Source organism: Sciurus carolinensis, chromosome 8, assembly GCF_902686445.1.
Source record: "Sciurus carolinensis chromosome 8, mSciCar1.2, whole genome shotgun sequence".
NCBI lineage: Eukaryota > Metazoa > Chordata > Mammalia > Rodentia > Sciuridae > Sciurus > Sciurus carolinensis.
The window spans coordinates 31846334-31860733 of NC_062220.1; the positions used below are offsets into that span (position 1 = coordinate 31846334).

Here is a 14400-nt window from a genome sequence, read left to right on the forward strand (position 1 = left end):
TAAATGGTGTACTTCTCTACAAAAGATATGTCCTTGTTCTTACCCCTGGAACTTTGAAAGATGACCCTATTTTAAAAAGTACTTTCTTTGCAGATGGAATTAATTAGGGTTTTGAGAGATCATCCTCTTATTTGAGTGAGACCTAAATCCAATGACAAGTATCTTTATAAGACATAGAAAAAGAGAAGAAAGTAAGGGAAAAAAGAATGTCATGTGAGGGTGGGCACATTGATTGGAGTCATGCATCTGTAAGCCTAGGAGCATCTAGATACTAAATATTAGCATCAGATACTAGAAGGGCAAGGAAGAATTCTCCCCTAGGGCCTCCAAAGAGAACTCAGCCTAGTTCGCACTTTGATTTTGGATTTCTGTTTAGGATTGGGAGAAAATTAATTTTTGTTGTGTATACCACTTTGTTTGTAGTAATCTGTCATGCCATTCCTACATAACTAATATATCTGTCATTCTTTTGGGTTGTTTACAGAAACTGGTCTCCATCACTTCATCGTATCTTAGATGCTAAAGGGATAATTACCCCAGGCTTTTTTTGGTACTCATTTAATAAAAGTACAAAAATCCCTCAAGCTCTGACAAAAAAATCAACAGCAACTTATAAGATTATTCAAGAATGTTGTTTTGCTCTAATAGTTATAAATTCCTGTAGCATGTTCTTAATTAGGCATTATATTTTGTAATCATTGGAGATTGACATACAGTCCTAAGATTAATAGAGAGATCCTATGAAACCCTTATCCAATTTCCTCAAAAGCCAACCACTTGCAAAACTTTGGTGCAATATCCCAATAAAGATATTGACATAGATAAAAATCCACTGATCTTATTCATATTTTCAGTCTTGTAACCATTCGTGTATGTGTGTGTGTGTGTGTGTGTGTGTGTGTGTGTGTGTGTGTTTGGTTATGTAATTTGATGACCAGTGTTGGTTCCTATATTCACCACCACAGTCAAGATATACCAACACTTTATTGCCACAAGAAAACTTTGTTTCCTTTTAACCACATCCACCCCCTTCCCTTCTTTCTGTTATTCTTGAGGATAGAAAATGGGTGAATCTTAAGGGAATTATGCTGAGTGCCAAAAGCCCCTTCAAAAAGGTTACACGCCATATGAGTCCATACATACAACATTATTGAGATGACCGCACCACGCAGATGGATAACAAGCTTGTCAGGGGGTGTATATTTTCTTGAAAATGAAATATTAAGAAATATAATATATTAAGAAATTTCAGGGGTCATCCAGACTCAAAATTGTCCTCCATAGCAAATTAATTAATTCGATGAATACTTGGGGAAATCTTTTCTGTGCCTCACACTATTTTGGTGCTGAAAATATCTAATTATTGTTCCAGGAAATGCTCAAAGTTACCAAGGAGAAGTTTTAAAATGAAATCATATGTTAAGTGCTTGGCGGGAAAAATGAACTGGCACGTTCAAGAGGCTCTAGATAAAGTTCTGTCTCCATAAGGGACAGTGAGAAACTGTGAGGATTTGGTACATGGGGTACGGATTTGGGAGTGTAAGCAGTTAAGGTGTTAAGATACTGGTACAGATTGTGGCCTCTGGAAACCTGGAAAAAGGTGAATAGGTCATTGATGAGCATGAGCACCAGAGACTGTACCACAAATAATGGAGAGGTGACAATTCTGCAGGGTTGGAGGTAGCATGAGATGTCAGTTCCTGCCAATCAGCACAGATTGTGAGAAGGGTAGTACAGAAAAGAACTGAGCAAAAACATTTCTGCAAAAATGAATCCTGAGAGTTTTGGAGAGTGTTTAAGGAAGACTATGCAAATAAGTTCCAGGACAATTGGCAGCCTGAACTGATGAGCAGATACCTCAACATTTGCATTCAAATAAGGGGAAAATAGGTGAGGATGTTCAGGAATGTTCTGGGACCACAAATCTGATGACAAGTGAGTTTCATCTCCTACAGTAAAAGCTATACTAAAATGTTCTCCAATACACAAACAAGATAAAATAAACTAAAAGACTGTGCGAGAATCGTTACTGTTCTCATTTACAGGGATGAAACTGCTTTGGACAAACTAAGCAACTTGTCTGAGGTCACTTGGTAGCCAGTAATAAATTCAGCAAGGTTCCAAATTCCTCTGACTCCAAACCCAACCCCCTCCCTTCAAGTCTTTTAGACTTAACACATGATGGGGGCAGGGAGGGTGGCCTGGAGGCACAGAGGAGAAGGGAGGTTTTGGAAGGTGAGATTATCTTAGAATCCCCAGATTCTGAAGGTTAAATTTTCACATTCCTGGTTTTTCAGTGAAGTGAGCAATTTCCCTGGCTTTGGCTTCATGAATAGAGATGGAAATTTTGACTACTGAATAAAACTCTGCAAAACACCAGATGCTATATTTGAGCAGAACTTCTCTGGGTAAATAAGTTCCATTTTAAAACATGAACCCAAGACTCATTGAGGCCACAGCAGTTCTACAAAGAATCTTTCAAAATAAAAGTGCCAAAAAAAATGAAGATTAAGGCATACATAACTAACTTTTACTATTTAAGCTTAAAATAGCTCGGATGTAATAGGGGTCGTAGGGGGTGGGGGGTGAAAAAAACTGCATTCAAAATTGATCTAGAATCGAAATACAGTTGAAAAAAGAAGTTTGGATGGGTAGAGTGATTCTGGTTTTCTTTTTAGATCACGGATACAACAATGAAAGGCTTGCTTACACACAAAATACTGGCAGGGTATACCAAGCGAGGGTTAATGGAATTGTTTGGGTTTCCGATGTGTGTTAGTCAGCTTTTCATCACTGTGACCAAAATACCTGACAAGAACAACTTAGAGGCAGAAAGATTTATTTTCAGAAACCTTATGGTGGTGGAAGGGTGTGGCCAAGGAAAGTTGCTTAGTTCATGACAACCAGAAAAGGGAATGTAGCCAGGGGCAAGATATAGTCCTCAAAGGCACACCCTTAGTGACTTCCTTCCTTCTGCCACATCCCGCCCACTGACAATTATCACTTAGTAGTTCATTCAATTTATCAGGTGAATGAATCTGCTGATGAGTACAGCTCTCATAATACAATCTTTTCACCTCTGCACATTACTGCATTGCCTCACACATAAGCCCTTGGAGGACATTTCAGATTTAAACCATAACAAAATGTTTCTAAGTAATTCTTTGGGAAGATGATATTGAAATAAGTAATATTAAGAAGAGATCCCACAAATTTAAGGGAGATAATATTCTGGAAAAAGTACACAAAGATTGCAAACAACAAATGCAATAGGTTTTGTTTTGTTTTATTTAATCTGATTGTTGGGCTTTTTGTATATTTCTTAGATCTGTTGTGATCACATGGGAGTTTGGCCTCTGGAGTGTTGTTGAACTATCTGTAGTGACCGTGAAATCTATTAGAGAATCAATCTTAGTACTAACAATTGGATGATATTTTGTCATTTATATTCCTACTGTTTTGTCATTCAAAGCAAACAGTACCTTCGATTTTCTGTAACTCAAGATGTTAATGTTTAATAAAAATATTACAGTCATAGTGAGACCTTTTGGGCTTAAAGGGTTTCCATGCTAAGTTCTTCATCAAGAACTGAAGTCACAGGCCTAAAGCAATTATGTTTTAGGAAAAAATGAAAAGTGGTCAGTATTTGCTCACTTGCTTCTTCTGGGAGGATTTTTTGGCTGACTTTTTCCTTTTTTTAATGAAGTGTGGACAGAAGTGTTTTTTAGATGACTGGAGGCTTATTTTATTTCATTTATTGAGAATTATATGAGTGTCACAGGTATACTCACATTTTCCCATTTGTTATGTTGCAGCGAAAAATTTAAAAACATTTCCTCCCAAGGTCTGAAAAATATAAATTTTAAAATACCTTATAGACTGTGTGTATGTTATGTATGTGCAAGGAATGTGTGTGTGTGCACACACATGTGCATGTGTGTGTGTGTTTTTAGGCTGATGTGGGGTTTCTGCATCTTTGCTCAGCAGATATTAACTCTACCTTATGAATTTTAAAAACACTTTTTTTAGATTTTAATAGTCAGAAGTTTTATAATAAGTAATACTTTATAAGACAGAATTAGAAATTATTCTTTTGCAAAATCCAACAATCTTAGTAATTATTTAAAATATACACTTGAATATAATTTTGAGGACATAGAAATAGTGATTACTTTGTAGTCACTATTCTAAAACACTTTAGAGATTTGGGATATATATCATCTAATGTATCATCTAATGATTCATCTAATGATTGATCATCTAATGATTAATAACAGATAAAAATGCCAAATTTTCCCACAATGAAAGACCTATACAGCTCTGGGGAAGGATATCAGTGGGAGAGTACTTGCCTGGTATGTGCAAGGCCTTGGGTTCAGTGCCCAGAACTATAAAAAAAACAAACAAATAAACAAAAACCAACAAATAAGAAAGACTTATAAAAGGATTAATACAAATCAGAGTCCACTAGAAGTGGAATTAAAACAATATAATTTAAAAGTTTGAATTGTTATGGAATCTAAAATTTTATTGTTTGCTAATAGAAAAGAAGCAGTATATTGAAAATTCAGGAGCGCTTTTTCAGGAAAGATAAATTTGTTATTAAAGGATTGTATTGTATCTTACATGTCTCAGTAAATTGAACAACTTATAGACTGTATCAATAATATGTCAAATACAGCTCTCCAACTTCTTTGTATTTGTTCTAGTCAGCTTTTTCACTGCAGTGACTAAAAGGACCCAACTAGAACAACTGTAGGGAAGGAAAAGTTTATTTGAGGGCTCACAGTTTCAGAGGTCCCAGTTCACAGAAGGCTGGCTCCAATTCCTCGGGGCTGGAGGTGAGGCAGAATATAATGACAGAGGGAAGCAGCTCACAGGTTGATTAGGAAGCAAAGAGAGTCCACATGCCAGATATAAATATGTACCCCAAAGTACACACCCCAATTCCCACCACTTCAGTTACCACACAGTTAATCCCTCTCAATTAAACCACTGATTGGGTTAAGACTCTTACAACCCAATCACTTCTCTAAACCTTCCTGAATTGTCTCACACATGAGCTTTTGGGGGACATCTCACATCCAAACAATATTATTTTGCCTATAGGCCATGATAAAGTTGAAAGTACTGAATGCACAGTTTTATGAAACTTCTGAACAACAGTTTTTAAACCCCATCTGAGTTTTGCATTTTATTCAATATGAATATAAAATCCACCACTTTTGCTCCTCCTCTCCACTGCTATTCTTTAAAAACTGGGCAAGTTTCTGGTCATTTTTCCATAGACATAAGCTTATAATCCAATGTAAACATGTTTTAGTTTTTTAATGTAATCCCTACTCCTAGAGGTGGTCAACTTTTTTCCCCCTACACGGTAACCCATTCCTCAGTGATTCAGTTTTTTTATTGGCATGGAACAAACTATTCAATACTTCACAACTGAAAACATAAAAATGTATGCTATTTCTGAAGATTCTGTGGGTTAGCTGGTCTCTGCTGGGCAGTTATGCTGATATTGTGTAGAACCACTTTCCTAATAAGGAGCTTAGCTAGTACTGTGTGTCAGTCAGTTTTCTGTTACTATGATAAAATAATCAACATATGAGAAGAAAACATTTATTTTAGCTCATCATTTTGGTGATTTCAGTACGTAATCTATTGGCCTGTTGCTTTTGTGTCTGTGATGAAGTAGCACATCATGGTGGGAGTACATGGTGGAGGCAGCTAGTTACTCATCTCATCATGGATGGAAAACAAGAGAAAGAAAGGAAAAAGCTAGATCCTAATATTCTCTTCAAGGACATGCCCCTAGTGACCTAACTTCCTCCCACTAGGCTCTACCTCTTTAAGGTTCAACCATCTCCCTACAGTGCCTGGCACATGGGCTTTTGGGGGACACTTGTATCCAAAGCATAGCAGACAGGAACGTGCAAGATGACTTTACTCACATATCTGGTGCCTCAGCTGGTGTAGCTGGAAAGATTTGGGGATAGCCAGGACTTCTTTCTGTATGTTAAGTTTCTCATTGTTCAGTAGACTAATTTATTATATATGGTGACTAGATCTCAGAAATTAAAAATGGAAGCTACAAGGCTTCTTAAAACCTAATCTCAGAAGTCACATAACACCACCTCCAAGGCATCCTATTGGTCTAGACCATTCCCAGGGTCAATGACGGTTCACAAGGATGGTATATAGATATCACCTATTGATAGCAAGAGTGGCCTTAGAACTTAGAGGAATGAGAATAATTTTGGGTGACCATATTTGTATACAATCTTCTTCTCTGTATACAGAAAAATGATGTCAAGTGAACCATTTTGCTAAGGAGTGGGACAATTCAATTTCTGAGGTTTTTCATAAATTTTATATTTAATAATATTGTGTAATCCTTATATGGAAAATAAGTACAGATTATAGTTTTACATAAAACCCTGCATCCATTGAAGAGAGAATGGATTTTTTTTCAAGCAAACAAAAGAGATGGGTTTTGAAGTTAGGCATATGGATTTCAGCCTTGGTTCTGTGAGAGCCTAGCAGTAGGACGTTTGGCAATATCCTGTTCTACTCCTATATTTTTCTTGTATGTATATGTAGGTTTGCAAGGATTAAATGAGTGACTATATGTAAATTCTTAGACAAGGATCTGGTACATCATAATTATTTGAGAAATGTTGGCTTTAAAAACACAAACTGTCAATACCTAATATGTCACATAGTAACCCTGTTTAACTTATATTTCTGGAAGCTGTGAAGTTCTCTATATTCTTATTAAACTTAATCATTAATCTTGATTACTTCCCCTGCCTCCCTTGCCTCCTGGCAAATGAAAGAAGGAAGTTATATTTACCCTTTCATAGGTGGAACAAGGGGCTGATTAATAGTAGTTCTAAAGAAGTGATTTATCAACTTTTAAAACATTGCACCATATATTAAGAAACACAGTTTACAATGTAACCCAGGACATGTACACAGACACAGAGTAACCCCGCACCTATACTTTATACATGTTTCAAGAATGGTATTTATCCTCAAGATGTGCTATGAAATTTGGTTTCGTTCTGTTCAATGAAACAACTGTTGTTCATTTCATTGCCTTCCAAAGGGTTCTAAGCATCTTACAGTCAATGGGGAATGGACAATCAAGCACACTATGCTCTGGGTACAGGGATTGTTTCAGGTATGGTACTATCAGAATAAGACGAATGCACTTTCCAAACAGGTCAGTTGAATTATAAAGCAAAATACTCTTTCACAAACAGCAACTGACTCAAGAGTTTTCATAATTTCTTTCAGTGGGATAAAGGGATTGAAGAGGAGACATGTGGAGGGTTTTTTTTTGGTATCATAATTAAGTGCCTTTTTGTTACTCTGGACAAGGTGGAGCAAGGCTGGAGTCCCAACTTCACAACTTACTACCTTGTATTTTTGAGCAAGGTTTTAAAACTTAGTTTTAGAGTCTTGATTTTTTGATTTGTTAAAATAATACACACAGGTCTGGGGATATATAGCTCAGTTGGTAGAGTGCTTGCCTAGCATGTGTAAGGCCCTGGGTTCAAATCCCCAGCATCACTAATAATAATAATAATAATAATAATAATACACACAAAATTTATTTTGATCCGTGAGAAATAAGAGCACAAAGTACTGTACAATAGCAAAAATATTTGGCACACAGAAGGCACTCAGCATGTGTTTCTTGCTTCCTTCCCTCACCAAGGATTAGACTCCAGAATTTGAAGCTATTATTTAGGTTGTATGTTTTATATTTTTGGAGGAAAGCTAATATTTGGTGGAATCATTACTATAGTCAAACCCTATTATTTCTTTAATGCAATTTAATTCTTACTACCATGGTATCAATATCCTAAGAATAGTTAATATTAAATTTTTGGAATAGGAATCTGATTTATGGAACGTTTTTATGTTCTCAGGTTATGTATAATAAGATTTGGAATAATTTTTCAGTTATCAGTACAATTGTGGGAAAATGTCCTAACGGAAGAGAAAAACATTTCTAACTGTAACGTTGCTAATAATTTAAAGAAACAAAATGACATGCAAATGCAAGCATTAGTTTCCTCCTTGGGTTTTCATTAAAGGTTACCAGAATTCATTATGTCTCTGATGTACAGGATTTTCATGACCAGTAACCTAAATGTCAGGAGATCAAAAGACAGTCACCTCAGGTCCTAGATTGACATGGCCATCCCCTCCCAGATAGATCGCTAGGAAGGGGTGAGGAATTTTGAAATTTCTGCCTTTAAGGCTGGGTTTGTGTGTGTGTGAATGGCGGGGAGGAGGCCGTGGCACATTTTCCCTCCTCTTGGGATGTCACCCAGCTGCCGGCCGCCGGCGCGGCAGCTCCCACGTGGCAAGTCTAGATTGAGCCAGGCGGGGCTGGGGGTGGCGGGCGGGACGCAGCGCCAGCCCGGATCTCCGGCCCTTCCCTCCGGCCTGCCGGGCGCCCGCGCGGTCCTCCACCGCCAGGGGGCGGGCGCGGCTTCGCGACGGCGGGGGCCCATTGGTCGCGGCGGGGGAAGCGTGGGAGGAGGCCCGGAGGCGAGCTGGCTTCCTCCTGGCCACTCGCGGGGGTGAGGGGAAGCCGGAGGAGTGCGGGAGGAAGCTGAGGCGAGCGCTGGAGGCGGCTCCCATCGGCCTCCGGCGGGACTGAGCGCAGGGAGGCCGGAAGGCGGGCGCACGGCGGGTGAGACGCCCGGGGAGGCAGCGAGGTCCGGGGAGGGATGGAGGGAGGCTGGGGGAGCCCGACACCCACCTTCTCCCTCGTCCTCGGCGCCCCGCGGTCGCCGGCCGGGGACGGGCCCTGGGGCGCGCCGCGTCTCTAGGACGCGTCGGCGTCAGGATCGGGACCCAGGACGCCACCGACGCGCGGCGAGGGCTGCAGCCCGGGTGCGAGCATCCTCTGACCGGCGCCCGGCTCCGCGGAGGGCGGGGCGGTGCCTGCACCTGGCGCGGGGTCCCGCGCTGGGCTCTCGGCTGGCACCTGAGCGCGCCTTCCGCACGGAGCCTCCAGCTCCGGGTTGGAGTCTGTGGACCCCAAGAGGCGGGGCTGGAATTGGGTGTTGGATTCGAACTCCGTGGAGGGCCGTCTGGACTCACTTGCAAAGTTTTAGTGTCTCCTAAACTGGAGATACTTTTTATTTAAAAAAAAAAAAAAAAAAAAAAACCTATCTATCCCGTTGGTGTTTGGTGTCATTGATGAATGTGCTGTTCATGTCTGCTATGGCCACTGCTCTGTACTGTGGGTGAGGGCTAGTGCCCTGACACTTAAATAATGAGTGAGGATTGACGGATTGAGGTTGGTATCTTCAGCCATGATTTTGTGTGTGTATGTGGGGAGGGGGGGATACTTTTATCACCCTCTACTTAAATATATGTTTATTTCAGAACTCCTAATTGATAGAACTTTTTCTCAGTATATTTTTATTTAGTGAGAAATATATGGATACAATGTCACTAAATAATTTTAAATTGCCTGCTAATTGCTAAACACTATTGCCAAGTACTTCCACGTGTATGTTTCTCACATCTCAGTGAATAAGTTCTTTTACCTATCTTCTTTCCTAACTTTACAGATGAAAATGCGAACTCCCAGAAAAGTGAAATAAAGATTGGTGCTGATAGCAGATCCCAGACCATCTGGACCTGTGAACACCTTGCAGGACTAGTGCTATACTGTTGCATTTTTCAGGTTTTGGGCAGCATTACTATTATTCAAGCAGTGCCTTACAGAGTTCCAAGTGATCTCCATTTAACTTAGAAAAAAAAGTTAACAATTTAACAAATGCCTGTCAACAAGAAAATGGCAGAATTGGCAAATCAGCATCCAGTTTGGATGGTATGATTGACATGTACCTCCTTCTGGAGACTGCTAGCCTCTTAAGTTCTCTGCCTGTTTACTAGTTAAGTCAATTTTTTGTTTTATACAGATGTTAGGAGCTTTGTGTTACAGATTCTCACTATTTTCTCAACTCATTAATGTCTAGCATTACCTGATAGGAAGAAAATAAAAATAATTTTATTCAATAAAGTTAATTCATTTAATCCCACAACTCCTAGTCTGCAGGAGCTCCAGATCATCAGTATGACTTTTAAAAAGTAGGGGGGTTTCTGTTTCAAGAGTGAAAAAATAAGAGTGAATACCACTGTACTAAAGTGACCTTAAAAACTAACAATGTTTTTATTAAAATTACAGACTTTTAATATATATTGTTACCTTAAGCATTGCTAACTAATCTTCCATACTTCGTGAAGTCACATTAAAAAGGAGGTAATTGGAGAGAATTTCAAAAAGATAAAAGAGTGGCAAAAAGTAGTGTTCCCTGTAGGGGATCATAAAAATCTGTTTTTCACTATTTTAGATTTTAAAGGTAAGCCTCATTATTTAAAAATATTTTTACACTCTTTTAAAAATATTAGAGTGCCTGCTAGGTGCTGGTATTTATCATGGATACTATGAATAAGACAGCCTGGGCCCTCATAAGGCTACTTTATTTGCTCAAAGGCAGTGAATATTTAACCTCCTCCTATCTTTATACCCATTTTGTAAAGTTGAACCAGGGAGCAAAAATTTTGTTTTTATGTTTCAAAAGAATTTGTCTAGCTCAGAACAGTACAGTAGCAAATTTTGTCCTGAGCCTAGTCCAAAAGAGTTCCTGTATGGGGGAATCTGATAATCTGGATTTTTAAGCAACAGTTTTGTATTTAGTTACTTCATGAATGGCATTGACCAAATTAGCACATTTAATACTTTATTAATTTGATCAGAGAGGCTGAACAAGGTGAGGGTCTTTAAACTTCTAAAGATTTTGTGATTTTTTTTTTTTAAATATAACTCCTAAAATATAATGAGCTGATTTTCTTGTCAGACAAGGAAATTAAATATTCTAATACTTCTAAATCCCCACATTGTATGGAGTGAATATGCTCATAAAAAGGCAAAATGGAGTTTCTTTATGGCAATAAAGTAGTTCTGGGTCTTGACTGTGGTGTTGGATACAGCAACCAACATAGGTAATCAAATTACATAACTAAAATCACAAATGGTTACAGTACCACATTGCATTTATCCATTCATCCTTTAATGGACCCCGGTGAGTTTTTTGTGTGCCAGGGAGAAAGTTATATGAACCTTTCTAGCCGTGAGTCACATTGTACTAATTTTCATCATCAGCTCTAAAGACTCGTTGAGGTGGTATTATAGCGTCAGGTGTGCCACCTAACCAAGGATACCATTCATTACCTGAGTTAGTGATCTTTGAGTTCTGAAGGATATTGGTCAACAGCAATGAATTTTTAAAAATCATTTCAGTTGATAGGTTTTGAGAAAAAAAAAATATATTAGAAGCATCTTTCTATTTGTAAATGGTTGCTGACCTGCAATTAGTTTTTGAGGCAGAAATAGCCTGTTAATTGCATTTCATCCCAGGCTTTTGGACGTATGGAACTGCTGTTTCTCCATTTCTTTGTGTAAAAGGCTTGACTGGCAGAATTATGTCTACCATTGTGCAGGTTAGTTCTGCAGACTAAAGACAGTATAAGTGTGGTGGATGCCAGAAGTTCTTACACAGAATAGAAACTTATAACTTCTCATGTGGTGTAAAGGAGATGAGGACAGAAGTTTACCATGTATCAATTTGTGCCTTTTCCTAATTTTTTTTAAAAAACAATTTAAAATATGGATTTTAATTACCTTTTTGGATATAAGTCCAATCTTTTATTTTTGTCATTGTTCTTGATAATACCTTTTCTCTCCACCCATCTCCCCCAAAGTGGTTTAGTATGGGATTAAGGTTGTTTAGATTATACTCTTTAAACAATTGTAGCATTCTTGTAGGAGCAGGCAAAAATGAATGTCATTTTGTAGGATTCTGTCTTGTTTTCTGATTTGGGTATGTTTGTGCTCTGGGTTACAGAAACCTAATCACCATTCTAGTCCGTTAACTGGGTGATAGCTTTTTAATCAAAAATTTGCTATGGTAAAAGAGAAGAAATGCAAGAAGACATTCGGGAAATTTAAAATCGAGTAGTGTGTTTTGACCTTTGCAAACTGGAATTTTCTTCCCTGTTTGTTGTCAGTTTTCTCCAGGTATTCACTGCCTGCCTCTTCCTCTTTCACCCCCATAGGAGATCTGGCCTAGAGACAGGCTGATTTCACTTGGTGTTCAAAAAACAATGAAAATTCTTGTTATATGAATTTTGCTTTTGGGCCTTTTCGACCTAGATCTGTTTGTGTTTTTTTTTTTTTTTTTTCCTTCTATAACCTTTTGTCAGTATTTGCGTTGTTGTTCTCTTGGTCTGAAGTTCTCAGATCTGAGCATGAATGAATGGGAATCACTGGGGAGCTGTTAAACATGCTGGAATTTAATCCCTAGTCCTAGGGATTCTGGTTCTCCAGGTCTGTGGTTGACCCTGGAATTTGCATTTAAAAAAGCACATTAGTGATTCTGATGTCCCTCTTGCAGGTAATACTGTAGTTAGGACTTTGTTACTGTAGTTAGGACTTTGTAGGATATTTCATTGAATCTGTGCAACTGTAGTTTGTAAAGTACCCCATTATTCCAGGAAACAGAAATGTGGTTGTAAACCTCATCTTGAGTTTAGACATGTTGATAAGGGAAGTAGTGTGCCTCTTAAAATTAATAACAGGGTTTTAGGTGTCTGAGGAACAGAAGGGCCGCTCTTGTCAAAGGGTTATTATAAGGCATATGATATGAGACAAAAGAATTATGTAACAGCATTTCTTCATATCTTACACCATGTAAAATATTTGTAAAATAGAGTTTATATAAGGTGTTCTTACTTGACATCTGTTCGTAATGAAGATTGTATGGATGACTTTGTTTTAAAGTGCAGCTTAGCTGGCCACAGTGGCGCATGCCTGCTAATCCCAGCAGCTCAGGAGGCTGAGGCAGGAGGATGTGGAGTTCAAAGCCAACCTAAGTTGCTCTAAGCAACTCAGTGAGACCCTGTCTCCCAATAAAATACAAAATAGGGGTGGGGATGTGGCTTAGTGGTCAAGTGCCCCTGAGTTCAATCCCCGGTACACCCCCCCCGCCCCCCCAAACAAAAGGGCAGCTTAGATGCATCTTGAGGTATAGAGTGTTGAGCTTGACCCCATGTGATTTTCATCCTACTCATTTCCACTCATTTATGTTATGTTAGTGGCTCAGTTTTGAAGTCTTATGTTCCATTGGAACATTTAGTTAATGTCACCCTGACATCAGATGTGGCATAATGGTTTGATTTCTGTCTTTTTTTCATTCTTTTCTTTTAGTCCCTAGTCATCACTAATGCCAGCTGGCTGTTAGGCTCTCATACACCAGCCATATACCATCCTGTGCTGAGTAGTTGTAGGAGGTGGTGGTAGGGTAAACACCAAATCTCCTCAAGGTAGGCCTCAACTCTGGCTGCCAGCTCAAGAAGAAAAGCTGTGGTGGTGCATTGGGTGCTGAGAGAATGTCTAAGTTAGAACAAATCCTCACTGTTGAGGATTCGGTGAAACACAACCCTGCCTACTTTTGGTGCTTTCTTCCGTGGTGGGGAAAGTTACTTAGCTGTGTTAGATTTAGAGAAAGGAGAGCAGAACATGGGTCAATTTCAGTTTTAATCCCTTAAAGTGTTTTTGGAAAACATGGTGAAATGCTTGTTGATCAACTGGATTATTTCAGAAATTGGATATCTTACATTTCTGAAGAGAAAAGAGTAACTAGGTCTCTCTGACTGATTCACGTGGACCAGACGGAGTTGTGCTATGAGATTTTTGACATTGAGCTGACTGGCGTTGCTCTCCTAATGTCATGTGTGTGGTCTGTCAAGCTTGCCTACTTCTCTCTCCGCTGTCTTTGGTGTAATTGATTCAGGCAGGGCACTTCTGTAATTGATGGTGCCCCTTTGTTAACCTGTTTTTAAATGAAATCCAGCGAGTAATTACAACTGTATTTTATCCATTTTTATTCTTAGGAGACTGGAGTTTTATCTAAGCTTCTGTAGATCAGATACAAGTTTTCTGAAGTGTTACTCTGTCTGTTCACAGTAAGAGAACTAAATGAAAAGCAAGGTGTAACAGTTATGGATTGCAAAGGAAAGCTGAATCTTCCAGTGTACCCCATTTGTTTAATCTGTAACATTGGGTAACATTCTAGAGGGAAGTTAAAAACACTTCCTGCTCACTTTTGCTTTTTCATACTAACCTTTAATTTTGTTTGTTAGGCACATTTAGATATATGTCTTCTTTTAAATATAATTTCAATATCATTCTACTTAAGAAAATAAAAATCGTGGTCTTGATCAGATAACTATTTAACAATCCATGATAGAGTATCCATATCCCTTTCTTCCCACGGTTTTCAATAGAACATGACATGTATTCTCAAA

The 14400-nt window shown here is 38.7% G+C and overlaps 1 protein-coding gene across 1 annotated transcript in view; it reads left to right on the forward strand.

Annotated features, from left to right (window-relative positions):
• Positions 1-8559: 8559 nt before the first annotated feature.
• The window catches only part of Fam3c (FAM3 metabolism regulating signaling molecule C), a 44655-nt gene continuing 38814 nt past the window's right edge, over positions 8560-14400 (forward strand). Inside the window, exon 1 of the mRNA XM_047561441.1 lies at positions 8560-8710. The gene's annotated coding sequence lies outside the window, so the exon portion shown is untranslated. The remainder of the gene's footprint in view (positions 8711-14400) is intronic.